The 9,207-nt window shown below is 44.7% G+C and overlaps 2 pseudogenes; one reads left to right on the top strand and one right to left on the bottom strand.

Moving 5' to 3' along the window:
* Positions 1-216: 216 nt before the first annotated feature.
* On the bottom strand, positions 217-2,938 carry LOC135531127 (NAD-dependent protein deacetylase sirtuin-3-like; annotated as a pseudogene).
* Positions 2,939-3,382: 444 nt separating this feature from the next.
* Positions 3,383-8,960, top strand: LOC135531126 (26S proteasome non-ATPase regulatory subunit 13-like; annotated as a pseudogene).
* The last annotated feature ends 247 nt before the right edge of the window (positions 8,961-9,207 follow it).

Raw genomic sequence — 9,207 nt, 5'->3', positions numbered from 1 at the left:
TAAAATAAACATATTTTAACCAAAGTTCCCATCCTATCAGGGAGATGGAGTTGACAGTTTATGGTTGTGGCCCTAGTGATTTGAATATTGTTTATTTAATTCTATCAACATTTGAGAACTTTCCTGACCATGAGTGGCCTTGTTGCACTCCATGTAATGAGGACATGAATAAAAGGGTCCTTATGGTAGAGCTGTCCCTGCTCATTCCTGATTCATTTAAGATTTCAGACACATCTGACTGTCGACCGTCTAAAGACACATTTTTTAGGAATCACAGTTTTGAGAGAAATATTATTCAAAGTCAAATAACGGAACAATTTGTAATTTTTTCAATAAATTTTTCCTGCCGGATGGATTGTCCAGACTCTCTGAATGCTCTGAGAATCAGTGAATGCAAAGAGCCCAGGGTTTAGGTGCGTTTGTGTGTTAAATGCGTACGTGACACGTGTGTAAATCAGATGATTTCCCATGAACCAACCTTCTTAGCATTGGCAGCCATGAGAGCCTCCAGCTGGTGGTTCCAGCCCAGGGACATCAGCCAGCATCTGCACCCCACCGACCACATCCCCTAGCTGGGCCACATCATTGTGTCGCGGGGTCCCCCAGCGAAGGGCCCCACCAGGTCTCTGTTGATAAGTAGGCGGTGGACAGAGTCCCTCACAGCTCCGGCCAGACTGGCAGTGCTGGGCTCCACCTAGTGTATTGACATGGAACAACATGTTTTAAGTCTCCAGTAAATAAAAATACAAATATATTATATATATATACACACACACACCGGAGATATATTTTATAGGAACCCTGGACTACTGAGTGAAATCCTGTCCTGCCTGATTGACAGGAGAATAGCGTGTTAACTGGTTTATAACATGTTTATAACTGTGAATAACAGCTTATTATCAGCCACATGGCATGTGTATAACATCTTAACAACACATTAATAGCAGTGTTCCTCACCTCCAGAGAGGTGCCCATGATAATGAGGAGGTCTGCCAGGGGAAAGTCCTTCAGGTAGCTGAAGTAGTGAGGAGGTAGTTCCTCCCCAAAGAAGACAATGTCAGGCTTCACCACGCCCTTACAAGTGGAACACTTAGGGACTGTCCCCTTCATAATATCAGGCTAAGAAGTAGACAAACACACAGGAGAAATACAGGAAATCAAAACTAGATATTTTTTAACAACAAGCCACTGCATCAATTTATTATCTTTCAAACTTAAGAAACTTTCACAAATGACAGTATCGGAGCGAGATGGATTGAAGTCTCCCAATAATATGAATGAGTTGTAACAGGGAAATGCTCTGAGAATGGGGTGATAGTCAATCAACTCACACGTAGCCTCCCCCTGTAGACTCTGAGACACACAGTACAGGTAGCAGTAGCAAATGATCCGTGTGCCTCCACCAGTTTCTCAGGGGGATTCCTGCCACTAGAGTCACACACACAGTGAAACACAGCGAGATAGACAGAGAGGGAGAGAGACAGTGAAACAAATAAAATCAAATGCTATTTGTCACATACACATGGCTGGCAGATGTTAATGCGAGTGTAGCGAAATGCTTGTGCTTCTAGTTCCGACAATGCAGTAATAACCAATGAGTAATCTAACCTAACAATTTCACAACTAGTACCTTATACACACAAGTTTAAAGGAATGAATAAGAATATGTACATAAAGATATATGAATGAGTGATGGTACAGAGGCATAGGCAAGATGTAGTGGATGGTATAGAGTACAGTATATACATATGAGATGAGTAATGTAGGGTATGTAAACATTATATGAAGTGGCATTGTTTAAAGTGGCTAGTGATACATTTATCACATCCATTTTTCCATGATTAAAGTGGCTGGAGTTGAGTCACATGTTACAGCAGCCACAAAGTGTGTGAGAGATAGAGAGAGATGACAGGCTCTGTGTGTATTATCTGAACTGTTTTTCAATATGGTCATACCAGATCCACTTACGTCTCTCCAGGTCGATATTCTGCGTGTACATTCTGAGGAGCTGGCCCTTGTCATGAAGGAGACGATGAAATAGTGTGTGAGGCTGGGTTGGTATTGCTCTGGGAAGGCCTCTGGCCAGGCAAAGAAAGGGTTGGGGTTGTGGATGAAGTAGTTGATCCTCGAAGATGGCTTCTGCGTAAGGAAGATTATACTGCTGGAGGTTGTCATAGAGACCACTGCCAGGGGACCTGTCCAAGGAAAGTAGGAGAAAAAAGGTTTCCTACAAAGTCTGTGCATTCATTGTATTCCTGACATGGGTTGACTGAACATCTCAAACACTTTCCAAATATTTGAGGTTGCATTTGATGGAACTTCAACCAATGGAATCATCCCAAAAGTGCAAAACCGCACCCTGCCCACCTGTCAAGTGCACCTCAAGCATTTAAAATATACCGCTTGTCACCTGAAGTCTGGGATCCCACTAGGTGTGCTGATCCCAGCCCCTGCCATCACTATGATCCTCTTGTACTGTCCGCCTCTGATGTTCTTAGTGAGGTCCTCTAGCGTCTGCTGCTTGGAGTCCTCCTCTCCTCCTCTACAGAACAGTCCTCGAAACCCAGGCCACCAGACTGTCCTGTCTCGGCTTGGACGTAGACCGTGAACATCCCTATGCCTTGGAGCGAGGAATAATGTCCTTTGCTGTTGATCTGAGAAGGTAATGCATGTGGTGAAGTTACTGAGTAACGAGCTACTATCCTCATCGATCATATTACCTGTAGGTCTATGTAATGTTCACGTCAATCTCAAAAGCAGCTTTCAAATTACAATTAGTTTCAAATCGATATTTAGGCTCTTGCTTACGTTTGAGTTTGATGAATGTAGCTGTACTCGATGTAATAGTATGATACAGACATAACCTGCCCTTGTAGACCATTGGTGAGGACATGAAATAAGTCATAGCTCGCTGCAAGAAATACACAGTATATTTGTAGCTTTCAGAGCCGCATCTTCATTTTGGAAGCAGGCAGCTGAAGAGCATGTTTGCCATAAGAAGAACCATTTCAATAGCATAACTCTCCCAAGCTTTAGCTACATTTCATAATGCACAACATTCGCTCAAAACAAATGTGAGCCTGCTGCATTAGTCTGTTGTTGCTCTGGTTCCCTTGAACTCGTGACGAAGGCTGATTCTACCGTAAAATATGTAAAAATCATATAATACAGTTTAGAATAACAATTTAAATATAAGTGCTCACTGTCATTATTTTATTAATTGTAAATATCAGTTTGGTCCACTAATATCGAGTAATTAAACTACTTATCGTGATTACATCTCTTTAAAATATATATATAGGGGTAATAAAAAACACGCATACACGTATTTGTTAGAAACATTACGGTAGACGTTCCTGTGTCAGCTCAGCTCCCATGAGTCTTTGCGTCTGCTCTTTGATTGTGGTGCTAGCTGTTCAGTTAGCTAGCTAGGTACAGCCATTATAGATACAAGTTGTCAACACGTTTCTCATTCGGTATCTAAATCTAAACCTACCGCGACAATGAAAGATGTTACCGGGTACCTCAAAACGCAACAGAGCATCAGTTCGACTCCGGAGATGGCATCGGAATGGCACACACTAGAGGAGTTTTACAACAAAAAGTAAGGAAAGCGTCTGTCTACGTTGGCTAGTTTTTGTGTCATTCATGCGCTGAGTCATGGAGTTAGCTTACTAATGCTACAGTAGCTAGCTAAACACTAACCATCAGTGAATTGTGTAGAGTGGAGTAAAACATAAAATATATTGACTTTTGCAATCTTGCAAGGCCATAGGTATTCATAGTCTCCGTCTTCCCTTCATCTGGCGGCAGGTAGACTAGTGGTCAGAGAGTTGGACTAGTAAGTTAACAGAAAAGTTGCAAGATCGCATCCCCAAACGGACAAGGTAAACATCTGTCGTTCTGCCCCTGAACAGGGCAGTTAACCCACTGTTCGTAGGCTGTCATTGAAAACAAGAATTTGTTCTACCTGACTTGCCTAGTTAAATAAAGGTGAATAAATCTGACCAGCTTGCCTCTAACCCCATTCAGTGCAGGATTGTTTCTTATGCATCATGTAATTTAGTACCTAACCATATACCTCGTCTTTCCATTGACAGGTTGTGGCATCAGTTGACCCTAAAGCTCACAGACTTTGTAAAAGACCCTTGCTTTGCCACAGGAGATGGCCTCATACAACTGTACGATAACTTCCTCAGTGACTTTGACCACAGGTAGGACCAACACCAACCTACAGTAATAACTGCTTCTCTGACAATTGGAATGGTAGCTAGAATTACAACACTGTTTAGTCGTCTAATCTCAGAGTTCAGTTGTAACCTTTTCTTTCTCTGTCTTTTCTAGAATCAACCCCCTGTCTCTGGTGGAGATCATCCTGTATGTTGCCAGACAAATGACCGGTAAGAACACAGTCGTGACATGCAGTCTGTAGTCCTATCACCTTCTTCGCTGATGCTAAGTAATTGAACTTGAATCCACTCAGATACAGCATGTATCAAAACTCATGGGATTTCAACCAGCTCAACCAAGTTCTCCTTTTCAGATCCTAAAGATGCTATCACTTTCCTTGAGAAGACTAAGGAGAAGGTGAAGAGCAACGATGAGTCGGTCATTCTGTGCAAGACATCTATTGGAGCCCTTAAACTGGAGATAAATGACCTTCCAGCCACAAAGGTAACACACTGTCTGGGCATACAGTAACTTGTAGGTATAGGTAAAAAACCTGGAAAACAAACATCTCAATGGAGACCTGTCCCAAGACGGCAGTAATCAAAACAATCAAAAGCTTACTGAAGCCAGATGTACGTGTATGTACATTTCAATCCAGTGTATCTGTATGCGAACCCTGCCTTCCGTCCTGCAGATATTAATTGAGGAGGTGGAGGAGACGCTGAATAACTTGCCGGGTGTGACGTCAGTCCACTGGACGATTCTCACGACCTGTCCAGCAAATACTACCGCATTGTGGGGAACCACGCCTCTTACTACAAGGACGCTCTGCGCTACCTTGGCTGTGTCGACATCAAAGACCTGCCAGGTAACATCTGTTTACAATGTACAGAGGCAGTATGTTGCACTGAAATCATACAGCAAAATCTAATGTTGGTAAAATCACAAACAAATCATTAGAATATATTTATTTATTTATTTATTATTTTTTTAGAATAATAATTTACAATTGTTTGGAGGGGTTATTAGTTTTTTGTGTGCAAAAATCACTAGCTGTCATAACTGATATCTTTATATCCATCAGAGACAGAGAAGCAGGAGAGGGCTTTCACACTGGGTCTGGCTGGACTCTTAGAGAGGGAGTTTATAATCCGGAGAGCTGGTAATTACCCATCACCACCCTTGTGATAGTAGTGTTTTGAGGTGCCCTCCATTTGGTGAGATATTAGTCTGTCTGATAATAAGCATCAAGCAGCCATTTTAAAGCTAGTTTTGGCTGAGCTACAGCCACAAAAGTTTGGGCTCAAGTTTTACCTTCAAAGCGCCAGATGGCTTTGACAGCCTTTGTTTGACAGCCTCGTCTCTGCTTGTGTTTTTAGCTGATGCACCCAGTACTGGAGTCCCTAAGGAGCACAGACAAGCAGTGGCTGATAGACACATTGTACTCCTTCAACGGAGGCAACGTGGAGAAGTTCCAGGCCTACAAGTCTGCCTGGGGAGCGCAGGTAACCAGCACAACTGGCTATAGTACGGCCTACAACAGTCGTTGAATGTATTCTATGGAAACTATCACTGCAAGAAATAAAGAGGGAAAACTATTGTAGCTCCCGTTGTCTCGTTCCAGAATGTGTTATTGTTTATTCACATGGACATGGGTTTTGTTGAGGTGCTATGATTGGAGGCCCATTTAAAAAAAATGATAATGTAAGTTAATAATGTTACACAGAAGATTAAAAATCACCTGTCATTTAACCAACAAACACAACTCATCTCAACGTGTGTCTGTGTTGCAGCCTGACCTGGCAGCCAACGAAGCCAAACTGATGCAGAAGATTCAGCTGCTGTGTGTGATGGAGGTGGGTTCTCCTCTCTTTCTCCCACCCCCCCACACGGCAGAACTAATGCTCTCTCTAATTGAATGTTTTATAGTGCAGGAGAACTGACGTTTGGATACAGGTTTTACTTTTCACAATGAATGAATGTGTTTGTTTTACCCAAGGGTAGGAACTGAAAAATGTCATATTTTTAGAGGAACAGAATCTGAACCGGGAACGAAAGTGATCTATACTGTTCCAGAAGAGTTATTTTGAAAGCGTGGGAACCGGTTAATAACGTTCCTCCTTCAGTGTCTGCCTGCCCCTCCCCCTCCGACCATTCACAACAACTACCTTCTACACACAAGTGTAAAGGAATGATTAAGAATATGTACGTAAAAATATATGAATGTGCGATGGCCGAACGGCATAGGCAAGATGCAGTAGATGGTATAGAGTACAGTATATACATATGAGATGAGTAATGTAGGGTATGTAAACATTATATAAAGCGGCATAGTTTAAAGTGGCTAGTGATACATTTTATTACATCCTGAAAAAGGGGACTTTGTTTCATTCGGGGGAGAAAAAAAATTGGAAAAAAAATTAGGTTCCAACACCCAATTTTTTTTTTTTTTTTTTTTTTTTAATACCAACTTACTATTGAATGCACTGATTGGTCAGTCTCTGGGACACAGCGCCTGCTTAATGACGAGGATAAATGTAAATGATGTTCCCAAACAGCCCTAACAGGTCTACCTCTTCTTCTCCTCCGTCTAGATGACGTCTACCGTCCCGCCAACAACAGACAGCTGACCTTCCATGAGATTGACAGAGTGCCAAGATCCCCGTGAACGAGGCCGCTGGTCATCAATCCACCAATCGTATGTCACTTATGACAAATCATTAATATCTGGAGTTTCTTATGAACATAGGTCTGTATCCATGGTCACCTGGGCCACAGGCGATTTCCCAGCACAATAACACCCAATTAAAATAACATTTAGTTGAGTCAGTGCTTTACTGTCTGGAACTATAGACCTGCACATCCTGTGGCTCCACCCAGGGTTGGTGACCAGGAGACCAGGGTTGGTGACAACTGGGGTTTATCTGGACCAGGGGTTGGTGACAACTGGGGTTTATGGAGACCAGGGTTGGTGACAACTGGGGTTTATCTGGAGACCAGGGTTGGGGTTTATCTGGTGACAACTGGGGTTTATCTGGAGACCAGGGTTGGTGACAACTGGGGTTTATCTGGAGACCAGGGGATGGGGTTTATCTGGAGACCAGGGCTAGACAACTGGGGCTTATCTGGAGACCAGGGTTGGTGACAACTGGGGTTTATCTGGAGGGATGGGGTTTATCCAGGGTTGGTGACAACTGGGGTTTATCTGGAGACCAGGGGTTGGTGACAACTGGGGTTTATCTGGAGACCAGGGTTGGGGGGGTTTATCTGGAGACCAGGGTTGGGGGGGTTTATCTGGAGACCAGGGTTGGTGACAACTGGGGTTTATCTGGAGACCAGGGTTGGTGACAACTGGGTTTATCTGGAGACCAGGGTCTGGAGACCAGGGTGACAACTGGGGTTTATCTGGAGACCAGGGTTGGTGACAACTGGGGTTTATCTGGAGACCAGGGTCTGAGACCAGGGTTGATCAACCAGGGTTGGTGACAACTGGGGTTTATCTGGAGACCAGGGTTGGTGACAACTGGGGTTTATCTGGAGACCAGGGTTGGGGTTTATCTGGAGACCAGGGTCGGTGACAACTGGGGTTTATCTGGAGACCAGGGTTGGTGCCAACTGGGGTTTATCTGGAGACCAGGGTTGGTGACAACTGGGGTTTATCTGGAGACCAGGGTTGGTGACAACTGGGGTTTATCTGGAGACCAGGGTTGGTGACAACTGGGGTTTATCGAGACCAGGGTTGGTGACAACTGGGGTTTATCTGGAGACCAGGGTTGGTGACAACTGGGGTTTATCTGGAGACCAGGGTTGGTGACAACTGGGGTTTATCTGGAGACCAGGGTTGGTGACAACTGGGGTTTATCTGGAGACCAGGGTTGGGGTTTATCTGGAGACCAGGGTCGGTGACAACTGGGGTTTATCTGGAGACCAGGGTTGGGGTTTATCTGGAGACCAGGGTTGGGGTTTATCTGGAGACCAGGGTTGGGGTTTATCTGGAGACCAGGGTTGGGGTTTATATGGAGACCAGGGTTGGGGTTTATCTGAAGACCAGGGTTGGTGACAACTGGGGTTTATCTGGAGACCAGGGTTGGGGTTTATCTGGAGGCCAGGGTTGGGGTTTATCTGGAGACCAGGGTCGGTGACAACTGGGGTTTATCTGGAGACCAGGGTTGGCGTTTATCTGGAGACCAGGGTTGGTGACAACTGGGGTTTATCTGGAGACCAGGGTTGGGGTTTATCTGGAGACCAGGGTTGGTGACACCTGGGGTTTTTCTGGAGAGTTGATTGTAAAAAAAAATAAATGTAAATGGTTTGAACTGGGTCTAATTGTGATTCTTGGTTGTCCCCTGCAGGTGGAGCTGCTTGTGATGAAAGCTCTGTCTGTGGGTCTGATCAAAGGAAACATTGACGAGGTGGACCAGAAGGTTCAGATGACCTGGGTGCAGCCCCGAGTACTGGACCTGCAGCAGGTAAATGCATTCTCCTTAACATATTAATATTCACGGGCCAAGGAATAATAATCAAGCAATGAGAAGCACCGGTTCTCAGAGGCTGGACATGACTCCTGGTTTGGACCAGAAACAGGGAATACTCTGTTTCACTTTGATGTCCCCTGTAACACAAGACATTGAGACCAATCCTAGTTGTGGCTACTGTGACGGTTAACCTTTCACCCTCACTCTTCCCTGTTCAGATCAAGGGCATGAAGGACTCGGTTGGACCTCTGGTGTGGGGATGTGAAAAACATGGCTGTGTTGGTGGAACAGCAGGCCCACGATATCCTCACCTAGACATGCCTCCTCCTTGGTTTAGCCTCTCACCTAGACAGGCCTCCTCTCCTGGTTTAGCCTCACCTTAGACAGGCCCTCTCCCTGGTTTATTCTCACCTAGACAGGCCTTCTCCTGGTTTAGCCTCACCTAGACAGGCCTCATCCCCTTGGTTTTATCCTCACCTAGACAGGCCTCCTCCCCTTGGTTTTATCCTCACCTAGACAGGCCTCCTCCCCCTGGTTTAGCCTCACCTGGACAGGCCTCCTC

Source organism: Oncorhynchus masou, unplaced genomic scaffold (genome assembly GCF_036934945.1).
Source record: "Oncorhynchus masou masou isolate Uvic2021 unplaced genomic scaffold, UVic_Omas_1.1 unplaced_scaffold_1525, whole genome shotgun sequence".
Taxonomy (NCBI): Eukaryota; Metazoa; Chordata; class Actinopteri; order Salmoniformes; family Salmonidae; genus Oncorhynchus; species Oncorhynchus masou.
This window is presented reverse-complemented; position numbering and strand designations above follow the sequence as displayed.